This window comes from Pristiophorus japonicus, chromosome 2, assembly GCF_044704955.1.
Source record: "Pristiophorus japonicus isolate sPriJap1 chromosome 2, sPriJap1.hap1, whole genome shotgun sequence".
Classification (NCBI taxonomy): domain Eukaryota; kingdom Metazoa; phylum Chordata; class Chondrichthyes; family Pristiophoridae; genus Pristiophorus; species Pristiophorus japonicus.
This window is the reverse complement of record NC_091978.1, coordinates 29665753-29684942: the sequence shown is the minus strand read 5'-3', so window position 1 is coordinate 29684942 and position 19190 is coordinate 29665753. Positions and strand designations below refer to the sequence as shown.

General features: G+C 43.9%; 1 protein-coding gene and 1 long non-coding RNA gene across 5 annotated transcripts in view; one reads left to right on the top strand and one right to left on the bottom strand.

The window, feature by feature from the left end:
• ctnna2 (catenin (cadherin-associated protein), alpha 2) overlaps positions 1-19190 on the top strand; it is a 1881920-nt gene that overhangs the window by 1184159 nt on the left and 678571 nt on the right. The window lies entirely within an intron of this gene.
• The window catches only part of LOC139229805 (uncharacterized), a 36312-nt gene that overhangs the window by 3577 nt on the left and 13545 nt on the right, over positions 1-19190 (bottom strand). The window contains exon 2 of the long non-coding RNA XR_011587812.1: positions 6437-6558. This is a non-coding gene — a long non-coding RNA (uncharacterized lncRNA). The remainder of the gene's footprint in view (positions 1-6436; positions 6559-19190) is intronic.

The following is a 19190-nucleotide window of genomic DNA, read 5'->3' as shown; positions in this document are numbered from 1 at the left end:
TGGAATTAGATTGAAATTACACAGAGCTGAATTGTAATGCAATGATAAAATGCTGAAAAAGAAATTGCAGTCCATCTGCATGATTTCTGTAACCCCTAAATGCAACAACAAACTGAATATGACTCGTGGCATGAAATAAAATCTGTCACTCCACTTCCAGATGCCACCAGACACCATTAACCATACCAAGAACGAAATGTGGTGTGCAACCTGTTCTTCATTATTTGTCCTTGAGATCTGGGCATTGCTGGCAGTTATTACCTATCCCTAGTTGCTGTGAGAAGATGAAAAGGGCTCCACACATTTCTACCCCAAGGAGTCTTACCAACTTTTCTTTAAGCAACGATATTCAATTAAAGTACTTCCAAAGCTAAGATGTGGTGAGCATTCAAGAATCCAATTTAATGTGGAGAAAGAAACATAGAAACATAGAAAATAGGCCCTTCGAGCCTGCACCGCCATTCAATGAGTTCATGGCTGAACATGCAACTTCAGTACCCCATTCCTGCTTTCTCCCAATACCCCTTGATCCCCCTAGTAGTAAGGACTACATCTAACTCCTTTTTGAATATATTTAGTGAATTGGCCTCAACAACTTCCTGTGGTAGAGAATTCCACAGGTTCACCACTCTCTGGGTGAAGAAGTTTCTCCTCATCTCGGTCCTAAATGGCTTACCCCTTATCCTTAGACTGTGACCCCTGGTTCTGGACTTCCCCAACATTGGGAACATTCTTTCTGCATCTAACCTGTCTGAACCCATCAGAATTTTAAACGTTTCTATGAGATCCCCTCTCATTCTTCTGAACTCCAGTGAATACAAGCCCAGTTGATCCAGTCTTTCTTGATATGTCAGTCCCGCCATCCCGGGAATCAGTCTGGAGAACCTTCGCTGCACTCCCTCAACAGCAAGAATGTCCTTCCTCAAGTTAGGAGACCAAAACTGTACACAATACCCCAGGTGTGGCCTCACCAAAGCCCTGTACAACTGTAGTAACACCTCCCTGCTCTTGTACTCGCTATGAAGGCCAACATGCCATTTGCTTTCTTAATCGCCTGCTGTATCTGCATGCCAACCTTCAATGACTGATGTACCATGACACCCAGGTCTCGTTGCACCTCCCCTTTTCCTAATCTGTCACCATTCAGATAATAGTCTGTCTCTCTGTTTTTACCACCAAAGTGGATAACCTCACATTTATCCATATTATACTTCATCTGCCATGCATTTGCTCACTCACCTAACCTATCCAAGTCACTCTGCAGCCTCATAGCATCCTTCTTGCAGTTCACACTGCCACCCAACTTGGTGTCATCCGCAAATTTGGAGATGCTACATTTGATCGCCTCGTCTAAATCATTAATGTACAATGTAAACAGCTGTGGCCCCAGCACAGAACCTTGCGGTACCCCACTAGTCACTGCCTGCCACTCTGAAAAGTACCCATTTACTCCCACTCTTTGCTTCCTGTCTACCAACCAGTTCTCAATTCACGTCAGCACACTACCCCCAATCCCATGTGCTTTAATTTTGTACATTAATCTCTTGTGTGGGACCTTGTCGAAAGCCTTCTGAAAGTCCAAAAAAACCACATCAACTGGTTCTCCCTTGTCCACTCTACTGGAAACATCCTCAAAAAATTCCAGAAGATTTGTCAAGCATGATTTCCCTTTCACAAATCCATGCTGACTTGGACCTATCATGTCACCTCTTTCCAAATGTGCTGCTATGACATCCTTAATAATTGATTCCATCATTTTACCCACTACCGATGTCAGGCTGACCGGTCTATAATTCCCTGTTTTCTCTCTCCCTCCTTTTTTAAAAAGTGGGGTTACATTGGCTACCCTCCACTCCATAGGAACTGATCCAGAGTCTATGGAATGTTGGAAAATGACTGTTAATGCATCCGCTATTTCCAAGGCCACCTCCTTAAGTACTCTGGGATGGAGACCATCAGGTCCTGGGGATTTATCGGCCTTCAATCCCATCAATTTCCCCAACTCAATTTCCCGACTAATAATGATTTCCCTCAGTTCCTCCTTCTTACTAGACCCTCTGACCCCTTTTATATCCAGAAGGTTTTTTGTGTCCTCCTTAGTGAATACCGAACCAAAGTACTTGTTCAATTGGTCTGCCATTTCTTTGTACCCCATTATGACTTCCCCTGCTTCTGACTGCAGGGGACCTACGTTGTCTTTACTATCCTTTTTGTCTTTACATATCTATAGAAGCTTTTGCAGTCTGTCATAATGTTCCCTGCAAGCTTCCTCTCATACTCTATTTTCCCGGCCCTAATCAAACCCTTTGTCCTCCTCTGCTGAGTTCTAAATTTCTCCCAGTCCCCGGGTTCGCTGCTATTTCTGGCCAATTTGTATGCCACTTCCTTGGCTTTAATACTATCCCTGATTTCCCTTGATAGCCACGGTTGAGCCACCTTCCCTTTTTTATTTTTACGCCAGACAGGGATGTACAATTGTTGTAGTTCAACCATGCAGTCTCTAAATGTCTGCCATTGCCCATCCACTGTCAACCCCTTAAGCATCATTAAGCTTGGAAAGGTTCTGCTACAGGGAAAGGCAAGGACAGGACTCCCCAAATCATATAATGCAGAGAACTCTTGGCAGTATTAGCAGGAATTGGAAATATCTACAATTGATTCCAAGTTCAAAGGAAGTTGGTCCGTTTTGGATTTGGAGACTAAGAATAGGTTGCCACTCGCATCAGATGAATGTGAGCCTGAAGATCCTACTAGTCTACTACACTTAATGCTGTTACAGCAGTGCAGATAGCAGAAGCATCAAAGGCTGAAGTAAGATCTTCCAGTTGTTAGGTTGATCACAAACTACCAAAACCACAAACTTCTGCAGGGGCATAATAATCCTCTTGTTTGCTGATGGACCTAGGATAGTCTATCTACCCTGAAGTCTAGTTAGGTTGTGTTTGGTTTATAAGTAGGTGGATGTGATGAGAATACATATCCACTTGAAGAGAATGAGTTCGACAATGACTCATGTGATTGGACTGGACAATAACAGGCTTGAGAGGCTGAATGGCCTACTCCTGTTCCTATGTTACATGCCTACTCAAGTAGCTGCTAAATACTTCTATGAGATTGTTGCACAAGTAAAACCGAAATGTCATTAATTTCCTCTATAAGCCTTGGCCTAGCCATATTATGCTCAGTTACAATAGTCACTTGCGGTAATGCATTCCATTTGTACAGTAACTATACGAGTAACCTGCCTCTTTATGTTTTTAATGCTATCCTAAATTTTATAAGAACATAAGAACATAAGAATTAGGAACAGGAGTAGGCCATCTAGCCCCTCGAGCTTGATCCGCCATTCAATAAGATCATGGCTGATCTGGTCGTGGACTCAGCTCCATTTACCTGCCCTCTCCCCGTAACCCTTAATTCCCTTATTGGTTAAAAATCTATCTGTCTTTGACTTGAATACATTCAATGAGCTAGCCTCAACTGCTTCCTTGGGCAGAGAATTCCACAGATTCACAACCCTCTGGGAGAAGAAATTCTTTCTCAACTTGGTTTTAAATTGGCTCCTCCGTATTTTGAGGCTGTGCCCCCTAGTTCTAGTCTCCTTTACCAATGGAAACAACCTCTCTGCCTCTATCTTGTCTATCCCTTTCATGATTTTAGATGTTTCTATAAGATCACCCCTCATCCTTCTGAACTCCAAGGAGTAAAGACCCAGTCTACTCAATCTATCATCATAAGGTAACCCCCTCATTTCTGGAATCAGCCTAGTGAATCGTCCCTGTACCCCTTCCAAAGCTAGTATATCCTTCCTTAAGTAAGGTGACCAAAACTGCACTCAGTACTCCAGGTGCGGCCTTACCAATACCTTATACAGTTGCAGCAAGACCTCCCTGCTTTTGTACTCCATCCCTCTCGCAATGAAGGCCAACATTCCATTTGCCTTCCTGATTATCTGCTGCACCTGCAAACTAACCTTTTGGGATTCATGCACCACAGCATGTTGTAATTTCTCCCATTCAAATAATATTCCCTTTTACTGTTTTTTTTCCCAAGGTGGATGACCTCACACTTTCCGACATTGTATTCCATCTGCCAAACCTTAGCCCATTCGCTTAACCTATCCAAATCTCCTTGCAGCCTCTCTGAGTCCTCTACACAACCCGCTCCCACTAATCTTAGTGTCATCTGCAAATTTTGTTGCACTACACTCTGTCCCCTCCTCTAGGTCATCTATGTATATTGTAAACAGTTGTGGTCCCAGCACTGATCCCTGTGGCACACCACTAACCACTGATTTCCAACCGAAAAAGGACCCATTTATCCCGACTCTCTGCTTTCTGTTCGCCAGCCAATTCTCTATCCATGCTAATACATTTCCTCTGACTCCGCGTACTTTTATCTTCTGCAGTAACCTTTTGTGTGGCACCTTATCGAATGCCTTTTGGAAATCTAAATACACTACATCCATCGGTACACCTCTATCCACCATGCTCGTTATATCCTCAGAGAATTCCAGTAAGTTAGTTAAACATGATTTCCCTTTCATGAATCCATGGTGCACTATTCCTATCTAGATGTCCCGCTATTTCTTCCTTAATGATAGTTTCAAGCATTTTCCCCACTACAGATGTTAAACTAACCGGCCTATAGTTACCTGCCTTTTGCCTGCCCCCTTTTTTAAACAGAGGCGTTACAGTAGCTGCTTTCCAATCCGCTGGTACCTTCCCAGAGTCCAGAGAATTTTGATAGATTATAACGAATGCATCTGCTATAACTTCTGCCATCTCTTTTAATACCCTGGGATGCATTTCATCAGGACCAGGGGACTTGTCTACCTTCAGTCCCATTAGCCTGTCCAGCACTACCCCCCTAGTGATAGTGATTGTCTCAAGGTCCTCCCTTCCCACATTCCTGTCGCCTGCAAATTTTGGCATGGTTTTTGTGTCTTTCACTGTGAAGACGGAAGCAAAATAATTGTTTAAGGTCTCAGCCACTTCCACATTTCCCATTATTAAATCCCCCTTTTCATCTTCTAAGGGACCAACATTTACTTTAGTCACTCTTTTCCGTTTTATATATCTGTAAAAACTTTTACTATCTGTTTTTATGTTTTGCGCAAGTTTACCTTCGTAATCTATCTTCCCTTTCTTTCTTGTTTTTTTAGTCATTCTTTGCTGTTGCTTAAAATTGTCCCATTCCTCTAGTTTCCCACTAACCTTGGCCACCTTATACGCATTGGTCTTTGATTTAATACTTTCCTTTATTTCCTTGGTTATCCACGGCTGGTTATCCCTTCTCTTGCCGCCCTTCTTTTTCACTGGAATATATTTTTATTGCGCACTATGAAAGAGCTCCTTAAAAGTCCTCCACTGTTCCTCAATTGTGCCACCGTTTAGTCCTTGTTTCGAGTCTACTTTAGCCAACTCTGCCCTCATCCCACTGTAGTCCCCTTTGTTTAAGCATAGTACGCTCGTTTCTGACACAACTTCCTCATCCTCAATCTGTATTACAAATTCAACCATATTGTGATCACTCATTCCGAGAGGATCTTTTACGAGGAGATCGTTTATTTTTCCTGTCTCATTACACAGGACCAGATCTAAGATGGCTTGCTCCCTTGTAGGTTCTGTTACATACTGTTCTAAGAAACAATCCCGTATGCATTCTATGAATTCCTCCTCCAGGCTACCCCATGCGATTTGATTTGACCAATCGATATGTCGGTTAAAATCCCCCATGACTACTGCCGTTCCTTTTTCACATGCCTCCATTATTCCCTTGATTATTGCCCGCCCCACCGTGAAGTTATTATTTATCCAACATTTTCCCAACCACAGATGTTAGGCTAACTGATCTATAGTTTCCTGTTTTTTGTCTACCTCCTTTTTTAAATGGGGGTGTTACATTTGCAGTTTTCCAATCTGCTGGGACCTCCCCAGAATCCAGGTAATTTTGTTAAATTACAATCAATGCATCCACTATCTCTGCCGCTACTTCTCTTAAGACCCTAGGATGCAAGCCATCAGGTCCAGGGGATTTATCCGCCTTTAGTCCCATTAGCTTGCAAGAGTACCACCTCCTTAGTGATTGTGATTGTGTTAAGTTCCTCACCCCCTATAGCCCCTTGACTATCCATTGTTGGGATATTGTTAGTGTCCTCTATCGTAAAGACTGATACAAAATATTTGTTCATAGTTTCTGCCATCTCCATGTTCCCCATTATTAATTCACCGGTCTCGTCCTCTAAGGGACCAATATGTACTTTAGGCACTCTTTTTCTTTTTATATACCTATCGAAACTCTTGCTATCGGTTTTTATATTTCGTGCTAGTTTGATGCGTTAATTTTACTCCTGTGTTAATTTTACTCATCTGTTTTCCGTAACCACCACCACCCTCCCATGGGGGTGCTCCCTTTACATTCCAAACCCGCCTACCCTTTTTCACCGGTGCAACCCTCCGGTGACGCTTGGATCTACAATCCTCCAGCAATGTTTGGGCCTTCAATCCTCCAGCGACGCTCTGGTCTTCTTACCCATTTTGTTACCCATTCGATGACCTGTGGAAATAATCTTTCATTATTTACCAATTCAAGCCCTTTCAAAATTCTCTTTCTCTTCATTTCATTTTTGCTGCCCTAGTGAACCCTCTCATCCCTCGTATCACTCCAAAAAACCTTTTTCTTAACTCCAATATCCTTTCTATTATGGAGTGCCAAAGGTTCACAGTAATCCACTATGGCCTAACTAATGCCTTGCACTCATTTATAATTACGTCCTTACTTTTGTATTCAGTCGCTCTTAGTATAAAACCCAGAATTGCGTTGTTCTTTCTCTGGCTTTTTCCTTTTGCAATCCCACTTTTAAAGATATGTATCTGCACCCTTGATCTATCTATCCTAGTGACATTGAGAGATTTTACCATTCAGGATTTATTACGATTCTCTTTTTACCCTCAAAAATGTATGACTTCACATTTTTTTTACATTGATCTGCATTTGCCATATCTTCCCACTCCCTAAATTATGCAGGATTCAAATCATGTATTGCACGTGAAACCCTAATTTTTAACTTATAAAATTTGTTGAGCTGTCGAAAGAATTTTCTTCACTTTTACGTTCACTGTGGTTACCAAATGGCAGCAAGATCTTTTATTATTTTATTTACTGGAAGTATTTGTTTTGAAATAGATCATGGGATGTAAGACTTTCTTTGGGCCTAAGCTCAAAAAATATATTGGTCTCCCTAATATTATAACAATATAATATTATACAAATGCTAATATTTAAGGATTTCTGCGCTCCGCTAATTCTGGACTCTTGCACATCCCTGATTTTCAGCATTCCACCATTGGTAGCCATGCCTTCAACTTCCTCGGCCTATGCTCTGGAATACCCTCCCTAAACGTCTCCGTCTCTCTACCTCTCTCTCTTCCTTTAAGACGTTCTTTAAAATCTACCGCTTTGACCAAGCTTCTGGTCACCATACTCAGTGTGAAATTTTGTTTGGTAATGCTCCTGTGAAGCGCATTGGGATGTTTTACTACATTAAAGATGCTATATAAATACAAGTCTCTACTAGGAACTCGTCCACAGCAAACGAGCCAAAGACGACAGAGAAAATGTAACAAGGACACCCTCAAAGCCTCCGCGATAGAGTTTAGAAGGATGAGAGGGGATCTCATAGAAACGTATAAGATTCTGACGGGGCTGGACAGGTTAGATGCGGGAAGAATGTTCCCGATGTTGGGGAAGTCCAGAACCAGGGAACATAGTCTTAGGATAAGGGGTAGGCCATTTAGGACTGAGATGAGGAGAAACTTCTGCACTCAGAGAGTTGTTAACCTGTGGAATTCCTTGCCGCAGAGAGTTGTTGATGCCAGTTCATTGGATATATTCAAGACGGAGTTAGATATGGACCTTACGGCTAAAGAAATCAAGGAGTATGGAGAGAAAGCAGGAAAGGGGTACTGAGGGAATGATCAGCCATGATCTTATTGAATGGCGGTGCAGGCTAGAAGGGCCGAATGGCCTACACCTGCATCTATTTTCTATGTTTCTATGTTTCTATGCAACATCCCCACTGACACCTGGGAGTCCCTGGCCATAGATCGCCCTAAGTGGAGGAAATGCATTCGGGAGGTGCTGAGCTCCTTGAGTATCGTCACCGAGAGCATGCAGAAATCAAGCGGAGGCAGCGGAAAGAACGTGCGGCAAACCAGTCCCACCCTCCCTTTCCCTCAACGACTATCTGCCCCACCTGTGACAGAGACTGTGGTTCTCATATTGGACTGTACAGCCACCTAAGAACTCATGCTAAGAGTGGAAGCAAGTCTTTCTCGATTCCGAGGGACTGCCTATGATAAATACACGTTGTTGTCGTGGATTGTGTAAATAGATTTTGGAATACACCAGCTCATGAGCAACTATTTTTCAAATTCGTACTAGGGCGGGGGGGGTTACCTACCGTCCGTAGATAAGTCAGAAGCCCATTACCCAAAGTATTAATTCGCAGGCAAGATATAGTGAAGGCTGTTTTTCCTTTTGAGAGATTATTTTAGTTAGATTTTAAAAATATATATTTATTCATTCACGGGATGTGGGCGTTGCTCGTGAGACCAGAATTTATTGTGTGTGTGCTAATTGCCCTTGAGAAGGTGGATGTGAGTCGCCTTCTTGAACTGCTGGCAGTCTGTGTGGTGAAGGTACTCCCACAGTGCTGTTAGGGAGGGAGATCTAGGATTTTGACCCAGCGACAATGAAGGATCGGCGATATATTTCCAAGTCAGGGTGGTGTATGACTTGATGGGGAACTTGGAGATGGTGATTCTCATGCACCCAATGCTCTTGTCCTTCTAGGTGGTAAAGGTTGTGGTTTTGGAAGGTGCTATTGAAGAAGCCTTTGTGAGTTTCTGCAGTGCATCTTGAAGGTGATACGCACTGCAGGCACATAGCGCCATTAGTGGAGGCAGTGAATGCTTAAGGTGGTGGATGGGGTGCCGATCAAGCAGATTATTTTGTCCCGGATTATGTCGAGCTTCGTGAGTGTTGTTGGAGCTGCACTCATCCAGGCAAGTGGAGAGTATTCCATCACACTCCTGACTTGTGCCCTGTAGGTGGTGGAAATGCTTTGTCAGCTTTGGTGCAGTCCCATCCAACAGTACTGCACTGGAGTAGGTCAGCTTAGATTTTGGTGCTTAAGTCTCTGAGTGGAACTTGAATCCACAACCTTCTGACTCAGAAGCGAGATTGCTACTAACTGAGCAACTTTGACTTTACCATTGTCAAATTCCTTACCATTAACATCCCTGGGGTCACCATTGACCAGAAACTTAACTGGATCAGCCTCATAAAGTGATTTACCTCTGTTGGGTATGGTAGCATAGTGGTTATATTACTAGGCTAGTAATCCAGAGACGTGAGTTCAAATCCCACCACGGCAGCTGGGGAATTTAAATTCTGGAATTAAAAACGCTAGTATCAGTAATTGTGACCGTGAAACTATCGGAATGTCATAAAAACCCATCTAATGTTCTTTAGGAAAGGAAATCTGCCATCCTTAACTGGTCTGGCCTATATGTGACTCCAGACCCACAGCAACATGGTTGACTCTTAACTGTCCTCTGAAATGGCCTAGCAAGCCACTCACTTGTACCAAACCGCTACAAGAAGCAATAATAATAAGAATAAAAATGGAGGGACCAACCGGCATCGACCTATGCATCGGATGACAACGGCACATCCAGCCCAGTCGACCCGGCAAAGTCCTCCTCATTAACATCTGGGGAGTTGTGCCAAAATTGGGAGAGCTGTCCCACAGACTAGTCAAGCAACAGCCTGACATAGTCATACTCATGCAACAGCCTGACATAGTCATACTCACAGAAGTCCTAGGCTTCTCCATCATCATGCCCAGAGATGCTGGCACAGTGGTATACAGTCGGAAGGGAGTGGCCCTGGGAGTCCATAACATTGACTCTGGACCCATGAAGTCTCATGGCTTCACGTCAAGCATAGGCAAGGACAGCTCCTGCTGATTACCACCTACCAGCCTCTCTAAGGTGATCAGTCTCCTCCATGTTGAACACCACTTGAAAGAAGCACTAAGTGTAGCAAGGGCACACAGAATGTACTCTGGGTGGAGTACGCAGTCCTGGTAAAATTGAAGTCAATGATAATCAGGAGGAAAACTCTCCGCTGGATGGTTGTGGTTGTTGGCGGTCAGTCATCGCAGCCCCAGGACATCGCTGCAGGAGTTTCCCAGGGCATTGTCATAGAAACATAGAAACATAGAAAATAGGTGCAGGAGTAGGCCATTCGGCCCTTCGAGCCTGCACTGCCATTCATTGAGTTCATGGCTGAACATGCAACTTCAGAACGCCATTCCTGCTTTCTCGCCATACCCCTTGATCCCCCTAGTAGTAAGGACTATATCTAACTCCTTTTTGAATATATTTAGTGAATTGGCCTCAACAACTTTCTGTGGTAGAGAATTCCACAGGTTCACCACTCTCTGGATGAAGAAGTTTCTCCTCATTTCGGTCCTAAATGGCTTACCCCTTATCCTTAGACTGTAACCCCTGGTTCTGGACTTCCCCAACACTGGGAACATTCTTCCTGCATCTAACCTGTGTAAACCCGTCAGAATTTTAAACATTTCTGTGTGATCCCCTCTCATTCTTCTGAACTCCAGTGAACAGTGAATACAAGCCCAGTTGATCCAATCTTTCTTGATATGTCAGTCCCGCCATCCCGGGAATCAGTCTGGTGAACCTTCGCTGCACTCCCTCAATAGCAAGAATGTCTTTCCTCAAGTTAGGAGACCAAAACTGTACACAATACTCCAGGTGTGGCCTCACCAAGGCCCTGTACAACTGTAGCAACACCTCCCTGCCCCTGTACTCAAATCCCCTCGCTATGAAGGCCAACATGCCATTTGCTTTCTTAACCGCCTGCTGTACCTGCATGCCAACCTTCAATGACTGATGTACCATGACACCCAGGTCTCGTTGCACCTCCCCTTTTCCTAATCTGTCACCATTCAGATAATAGTCTTCAGCTGCTTCATCAATGACCTTCCCTCCATCATTGGTCAGAAGTGGGGATGATTGCACAGTGTTCAGTTCCACTTGCAACTCCTCAGATAATGAAGCAGTTCTTGACTGCATGCAGCAAGACCTGGCCAACATTCTTGCTTGGGCTGATGAGTGGCAAGTAATATTCGTGCCATACAAGTGCTAGGCAATGACTATCTCCAACAAGCAAATGTCTAATCACCGTCTCTTGACATTCAATGGCATTACCATCATTGAATCAACAACACCAACAGCTTGTATTTATATAGCACCTGTAACGTATTGAAACGTCCCAAGGCGCTTCACAGGAATATTATACAATAAAATTTGACACTCCTCGTTGCTCCTCGTTGGTTGGCGGTGCAGCTGTCCTTAAAGTGGAGGTGGCATTGCCGGCGACACCATTTTATTTGTTATTGTTGGCCAACAGGCAGCCTGGAACCTCTCTTGGCTGCCAGGCTGCTGGCCCGGCCGAAACCCTCCCTGGTGGCCCAGTGGACCTAACTTACAAATATGCAGAGCTCGCAGAGGCCCTCCCTTTAACTGAAGAGGAGAGACTTCTGATGTGTCAGTGCAATGCGGCACATCTGCATCGCGCTGATGTCATCAGCGACGTGCTGACATCATTAGCACGGCGCTGATGAGTGATCAGGGCAGCTGGCCTGCTGCAAGAGCACTTCCGCCCCTCAGCCACCACAACATCAGCCCCGGGCAAAAAGAAACACCCAAGTGTCGAATATTGATGGCAACTCCGCCACAAACCAAGCGGCGGAGAAAAACTTAAAAAAAGGAAGGTGCGCCGCGTTTCGGGCGGAGGTAAATTTTTACCCCCTTATCTTTTTCCTTATTTATTTTCTTTTTTTTGGTCTCCCCATTTTCAGCCATGAGTGTGGATCGACAACCTTTACCCGGGCCAATATAACCAGGCCATTATGGGTGAAATCAACTGGGGCCAACCATCTGACTCTTTCCTTCCCTCTGCATGGGCAACCTCATGAGAAATAGGAGCAGGAGTAGGCCATTTGGCCCTTCGAACCCGCTCCACCATTCAATAAGATCATGGCTATCTGATCATGGACTCAGCTCCACTTCCCTTCCCACTCCCCGTATCGCTCAAAAATCTGTCGATCTCTGCCTTAAATATATTCAATGACCCAGCCTGGGGCAGAGAATTCTACAGATTTACAACCCTCTGAGAGAAGAAATTACTCCTCATCTCAGTTTTAAATGGGCGGTCCCTTATTCTGAGACTATACCCCCTAGTTTTAATTTCCCCTATGAGTGGAAACATCCTCTCTGCATCAACCTTGTCGAGCCCCCTCATTATCTTATGTTTCGATAAGATCACCTCTCATTCTTTTGAACTCCAATGAGTATAGGCCCAACCTACTCAACCTATCTTCATAAGTCATCCCCCTCATCTCCAGAATCAACCTAGTCAACCTACTCTGAACAGCCTCCAATGCAAGTAAAACCTTTCTTAAATATGGAGACCAAAGCTGTACGCAGTACTCTAAGTGTGGCCTCACCAATACCCTGTATAGTTGAAGCAGGACTTCTCTGCTTTTATACTCTATACCCTTGCAATAAAGGCCAGCATTCCATTTGCCTTCCTGATCATTTGCTGTACCTGCATACTTAATACACAAGGTCCCTCTGTACTGCAGCACTTTGCAATTTTTCTCCATTTAAATTATAATTTACTTTTCTATTTTTTCTGTCAAAGTGGACAACTTCACATTTTCCCACATTTTACTCCATCTGCCAAATTTTTGCCCACTCACTTAGCCTGTCTATATCACTTTGCAGATTTTTTGTGTCCTCCTCACAATTTGCTTTCCCACACATCTTTTATCATCAGCAAACTTGGCTACATTACACTCAGTCCCTTCATCCAAGTCATTAATATAGATTGTAAATAGTTGAAGCCCCAGCACCGATCCCTGCGGCTCCCCACTACATACTGTTTGCCAACCGGAAAATGACCCATTTATCCCAACTCTCTGTTTTCTGTTAGTTAGCCAATCCTCTATCGACGTATTTACTGAGGCGTACGAAAGCATGGGCCTTACATTAAACATCCATAAGACAAAGGTTCTCCACCAGCCTGTCCTCACCACACAGCACTGCCCCCAATCATCAAGATCTACGGCGCGGCCCTGGACACCGTGGACCACTTCCCATATCTCGGGAGCCTCCTATCAACAAGAGCAGGCATCGACGATGAGATCCAACACCGCCTCCAGTGTGCCAGTGCAGCCTTCGGCCACTTGAGGAAAATAGTGTTTGAAGACTAGGCCCTCAGAACTGCCACTAAGCTCATGGTCTACAGGGCTGTAGTAATACCCGCCCTCCTGTATGGCTGAGAGACATGGACCATGTACAGCAGACACCTCAAGTTGCTGGAGAAATATCATCAACAATGTCTCCGCAAGATCCTACAAATCCCCTGGGAGGACAGGCACACCAACATCAACGTCCTCATCCAGGCTAATATCCCCAGTTTTGAAGCGCCGACCACACTTGATCAGCTCTGCTGGGCAGACCACATAATTCGCATGCCAGACACAAGACTCCCAAAGCAAGTGCTCTACTCGGAACTCCTTCACGGCAAACGAGCCAAAGGTCGGCAGCGGAAACGCTGCAAGGACACCCTCAAAGCCCTGATAAAGTGTGACATCCCCACTGACACCTGGGAGTCCCTTGTACAAGACCGCCCTAAGTGACGGAAGTGCATCCAAGAGGGTGCTGAGCACCTCGAGTCTCAACGCCGAGAGCATGCAGAAATCAAGCACAGGCAGCGGAAAGAGTGTGCGGCAAACCTGTCCCACCCACCCCTTCCCTCAATGACTATCTATCCCACCTGTGACAGAGTCTGTGGCTCTCATATTGGACTGTTCAGCCACCAAAGAACTCACTTCAGGAATGGAAGCAAGTCTTCCTCGATTCCGAGGGACTGCCTATAATGATGATGATGATAGCTATGTTAATATATTACCCCCAAACCCGTGAACTTTTTTCTTGTGCAGTAACCTTTTATGTGGCACCTTATCGAATGCCTTCTGGAAATCCAAATACACCACATCTACTGGTTCCCCCTTATCCACCCTGCTTGTTACATCCTCAAAGATGCCATTTCCCTGTTCCCCATTATTAATTTCCCAGTCTCATCCTCTAAGTTACCAACATTTACTTTAGCCACTCTTTTCCTTTGTATGTACTTGTAGAAGCTCTTACTGTCTGTTTTTATATTTTATGCTAGTTTGCTTTCACAATCTATCTTCCCTCTCTTTATTATTTTTTTAGTCGTTCTTTGCTGCTTTTAAGTTTCCCAATCCTCTAGTCTCCCACTAGTCTTGGCCACTTTGTATGCCCTTGTTTTCAATTTGATACCATCCCTTATTTCCTTAGTTCGCCACGGATGGTTATCCCTTCTCTTACAGTCTTTCCTTCTCATTGGGATATATTTTTGTTGGGAGTTATGAAATATCTCCTTAAATGTCTGCCACTGCTCATCAACCATTCCAGTCCACTTTAGCCAACTCTGCCTTCATACCTTTGTAGTCTCCTTTGTTTAAGCTTAGGACACTGGTTTGAGATCCACCTTTATTACCCTCCAACTAAATTTGAAATTCAACCATGCTATGGTCACTCATTCCTAGAGGATCCTTTACTAGGAGATTCTTTATTAATCCTGTCTCATTACGCAGTACCAGATCTAATATAGCCTGCTCCGTAACGTACTGTTCAAGGAAACTATCCCGGATACACTCTTCCTCAAGGCTACCCTGACCAATTTGCTTTGTCCAGTCAATATGAAGGTTAAAATTGCCCATGATTATTGCCGTTCCTTTTTTACAAGCCTCCATTATTTCTTGATTTATACTCCATCCAACAGTGTAGCTACTGTTAGGGGGCCTATAGACTACGCCCACCAGTGACTTTTTCCCCAAATTATTCCTTATCTCGACCCAAACTGATTCAACATCTTGATCTTCTGAGCCAATATCGTTTCTCACTATTGCACTGATCTCATCCTTTATTAACAGAGCTATCCCACCTCCTTTTCATTTCTGTCTGTCCTTCCAAATTGTCAAATACCCCTGGATATTTAACTCCCAGCCTTGGTCACCTTGCAACCACATCTCTGTAATGGCTGTCAGATCATACCCGTTTATATCTATTTGTGCCGTCAACTCATCTATTTTGTTAAGAATGCCAAGTGCATTCAGATAAAGAGCTTTTAAATTTGTTTTTTAAAAATGTTTTCCTGCTTTGACCTCACTTTCTAATACACTTTTATGTTTATACATTTTGTCCCTTCCTGTCGCACTCTAGTTTTCATTTCCCCCAGTGCTCCCCTGCTCTATTGCCTTCTCCTTATTCTTTGAAATATTCTTTGAAACAGAAACGCTTTGGCCTTTGCTCCACATCCTCTCAACGTCATGGCTGCGATTAAGAACTCATCGCGTCAACCAGGATATTAAAGTGCTCCCCTTTCCCCCAAATCAAAAGTAAAGGTTGCTGTCCCTTTTCTTGGTGAAACAATAGCAGACAGCAATCTTGGTTACATGACAGAAACCACAATCAAGCTGTCAGAGGACTGGATTACAAATGATTAAGTTGCAATCTTGCTGCAGCCAGGATACAGAAACAGACTGTGATGTGGCTTTTCTGTCCCACTTTTCTTTTTCATTTCACTTTCAGCCATGTAAAAAAGATAAATAAGGCACCCCCTTTCATTTGCTATATGGGTTATGGGTATAAACTACAACATTCGAACAGCATATTGCAGTTAGCAACACTGATAAATAGCGTTAATTAGATAAAATAGCGTGACAATGCTGAGCTAATGTCTTTGAATGTCTCCCTCACACAATTAATATTCTCTTGCTACAGACCCATTTCAGAGATTGGATTAATGCCATGTGTTAGTGCTCTTACAAAGCCTTTGTCATCCTAGTAAACAAATGATTCTATCAGATCAGCCTTTATAGCTTCTTCTTGATTACTAATTGAGTTTTATATTTTTATTGTTTCCTTTCGTGCCCTGGTAAAAGCAACTTCACTACTTGAACCAGACAGCGTTTAGTTTGCACGGCTTTTCAATTAGCCATCTTTTTGACTTTTGATGGTCCTTTACAACGTACTGCATAAAGAATGTAGAAAATCAAATGCTTGTATTCCACTTGTAGCTTACTCACAATGTAAATCAAGACAGACTAGAATCTTTCAACTGCAGACACATGTTTGAGTAGGGTCTATGCAGAACTCTTCCTTCCCTTTGACTGCATTTTAATGTTCTACCAAGGCAGCATTACCAGTAATGCTGCGCACATTTCGAAATCTAGCTGGAGGGGATTAAAAGATTCAGAAAGTACAAAGTTACACCTCCAATTCTTTTCTTTTCTCTATTCAGCATAAAAATGTAGCAGGCGGATTCTTTTTCCTCGGCATTGTGACATAATGCCAGCGTTATATTTTTGGTATGCTGTCCCTGCACACAGTGGTTTGCACTGGATCGGAAGTTAATTGATTTTCATCGGGTCTTAATTCAGCCAAGGTGTTTTAAAATCAGGCAAGTGTCAAGTGAGCACTGTCAAACTGCAAGGGAAAATTGCTGTGGCTTTGAGTCCACTGGGAACTCAGTTGAGATTGGCCAAGTCTATTTAATTTGGGAAATGAAACAGCCTGCAGAGAAGAAAAGGTTTTATACCTTCAGTTAAACCAGGGTCCCAGAGGTGAAAGGATAGTGGAGATAAGTTTTCAAAGAGTTAGAAATCTATTTGCAATTTTTTTTGTTGCAAATGCTACGTTAACCTCCCATTGGGAGTAGAAAACTTCATTGCTCTGTCCAATATTTAATGTGCCCCGGCTCAGAATATGAGATCATTTATTCAGCCGATTGGCCCAGTGCGTGCATCTGTTGACTATCAACTGCATACATTTCAGCAATGTTAATTTAGTAGTTGAAAATTTTGGCATTTGAAGCTTATCGGGAGAGTTGTGCCGGAAATCTCAGCAGGATAATGAAAAATTAAAGTTCCTTTTTACTCTAATGTACTTTCATTCCTACAGAGATGAGAATTTTGATGCTTTGCATTGAGTTTTAAAAAATTAATTCTCAGGCGTTGCTGGTAAACCCGGCATTTATTGCCCATCTCTAGTTATCCTTGAGCAGGTGGTGGTAAGCCGTCTTCTTGAACCGCTGCAGTCTTGTGGCGAAGGTGCTCCCACAGTGCTGCTTGGGGGGGCGGGGGAGTTCCAGAATTTTGACTCAGCCTCGATGAAGGAACGGCGATATATTTCCAAGTCAGATGGTTCGAGACTTGGAGGGGAACTTGAAAATGATAATGTTCCCATGCACCTGCTGCCCTTGTCCTTCCAGGCGGTGGAGGTCACGGGTTTTCGACGTGCTGACGAAGAAGCACTGGCTTCAGTGCACTGATGATGGAGGGAACGGATGTTTAAGCAAGTGGATGGTGGCGACAATCAAACGAAAATATTTTGTCCTGGATACTGTTGAGCTTCTTGAGTAACCTTGGAGCTGAATCCATTCAGTCAAGTGGAGAATATTCCACCACATTCCCGATGTGTCTTGTAGGGTGATAGGGAGTCAGGAGGTGAGACACTTGCCACAGAATACCCAGCCTCTGACCTGCTCTTGCAGCCACTTATGTAGCTGATCCAGGTGAGTTTATAGTTAACAGTGACACCCCCCCCACCAGGATGTTGATGGTGGGGAATTTGGTGGTAGTAATGCCATTGAATGCCAAGGGTGATTACGCTCCTTTTTGTTGGAGATGGTTATTGTTTGATACTTATGTGGTGCGAATGTTACTTGGTGCTTATCAGCCCAAGCTTGGATGTTGTCCAGGTCTTGCAGCATGGGGGCATGGAAGGCTTGATTAGCTGAGGGGTTACGAATGGATCTGAATGCTGCAATTATCAGTGAACATCCCCACTTCTGGTGACGGAGGGACTGTTATTGATGAAGTTGTGCCTGGGCCACTGGCCTGAGGAACTCCTGCAGTGATGTCCTTGGGATGAGGTCATTGGCCTTCATCTTCCTTTATGTCAGGTATGCCTCCAGCTATTGTAGAGTTTTCCCCCTGAGCCCCATTGATTTCAGTTTTACTAGAGCTCCTTGGTTAATTGCTGCCTTGATATCAAGGGCAGTCACTTTTACCATACCTTTGGAATCCAGCTCTAGTGTCCATTTTTGGAGCAAATGAGGTATGGAGCCGAATGGTTCTGGTAGAAACCAAATCCCCAAGTATGTATTATTGTCTAGGGTTTCCCACTTCAGTGTCAGCTGTGGCTCATTTGGTAGCATCCTTGCCTCTGAGTCAAAGTGTGGATTTAAGTCCCACTCCAGAGACTTGAGCACAAAAAAAATCTAGGCTGACACGCCAGTGCAGTACTGAGGGATTGCTGCATTGTCGGAGGTGTCGTCTTTCAGATGAGACGTTGAACCAAGGTATCATCTGCTCTCTTGGGTGGATGTAAAAGATCCCATGGCACTATTTTGAAGAAGAGCAGGGGAGTTATCCCCAGTGTTCTGGCCAATATTTATCCCTCAATCAACATAACAAAAATATTATCTGGTCATTAACTCATTGCTGTTTGTGGCTGTCGCATTTCCTACATTATAACAGTGACTACACTTCAAAAAGTACGTCATTGGCTGTAAAACAATTTGGGACGTCCAGTGGTTGTGAAAGGCGCCATATAAATGCAAGTCTTTCTTTCTTTTCTGCACTTGCCATCCCAGTTTTTCTCCTGTTCACTTTATTGGACAGAGAGCCATGAGCTGTTGAACACAGAACACAGAAACTCAGCCATAATGTCCATGAGACATTCCTGGAAGGACAGCTAGGTGAGAAAGAGTAATCATTTTAATAGGGACTAGGCATCAAAGGTGGTGGTGAGGGTGTGGTTGAGCAGGCCGATGGCCGCAGAAATGTCAGGGTGAAAGGAGGGCCAAAGGCTGGACAGTTTGGAGTTGATAAGTGCAGTTGTAAGAGAGATTTTTCCAGGAGCAGATGCAGAAGAAAGTAGGTTTCAATTGGGGAAGCGGGATGTGGGTGGAGAGCAATACAAGGAAGTGGTCAGAGA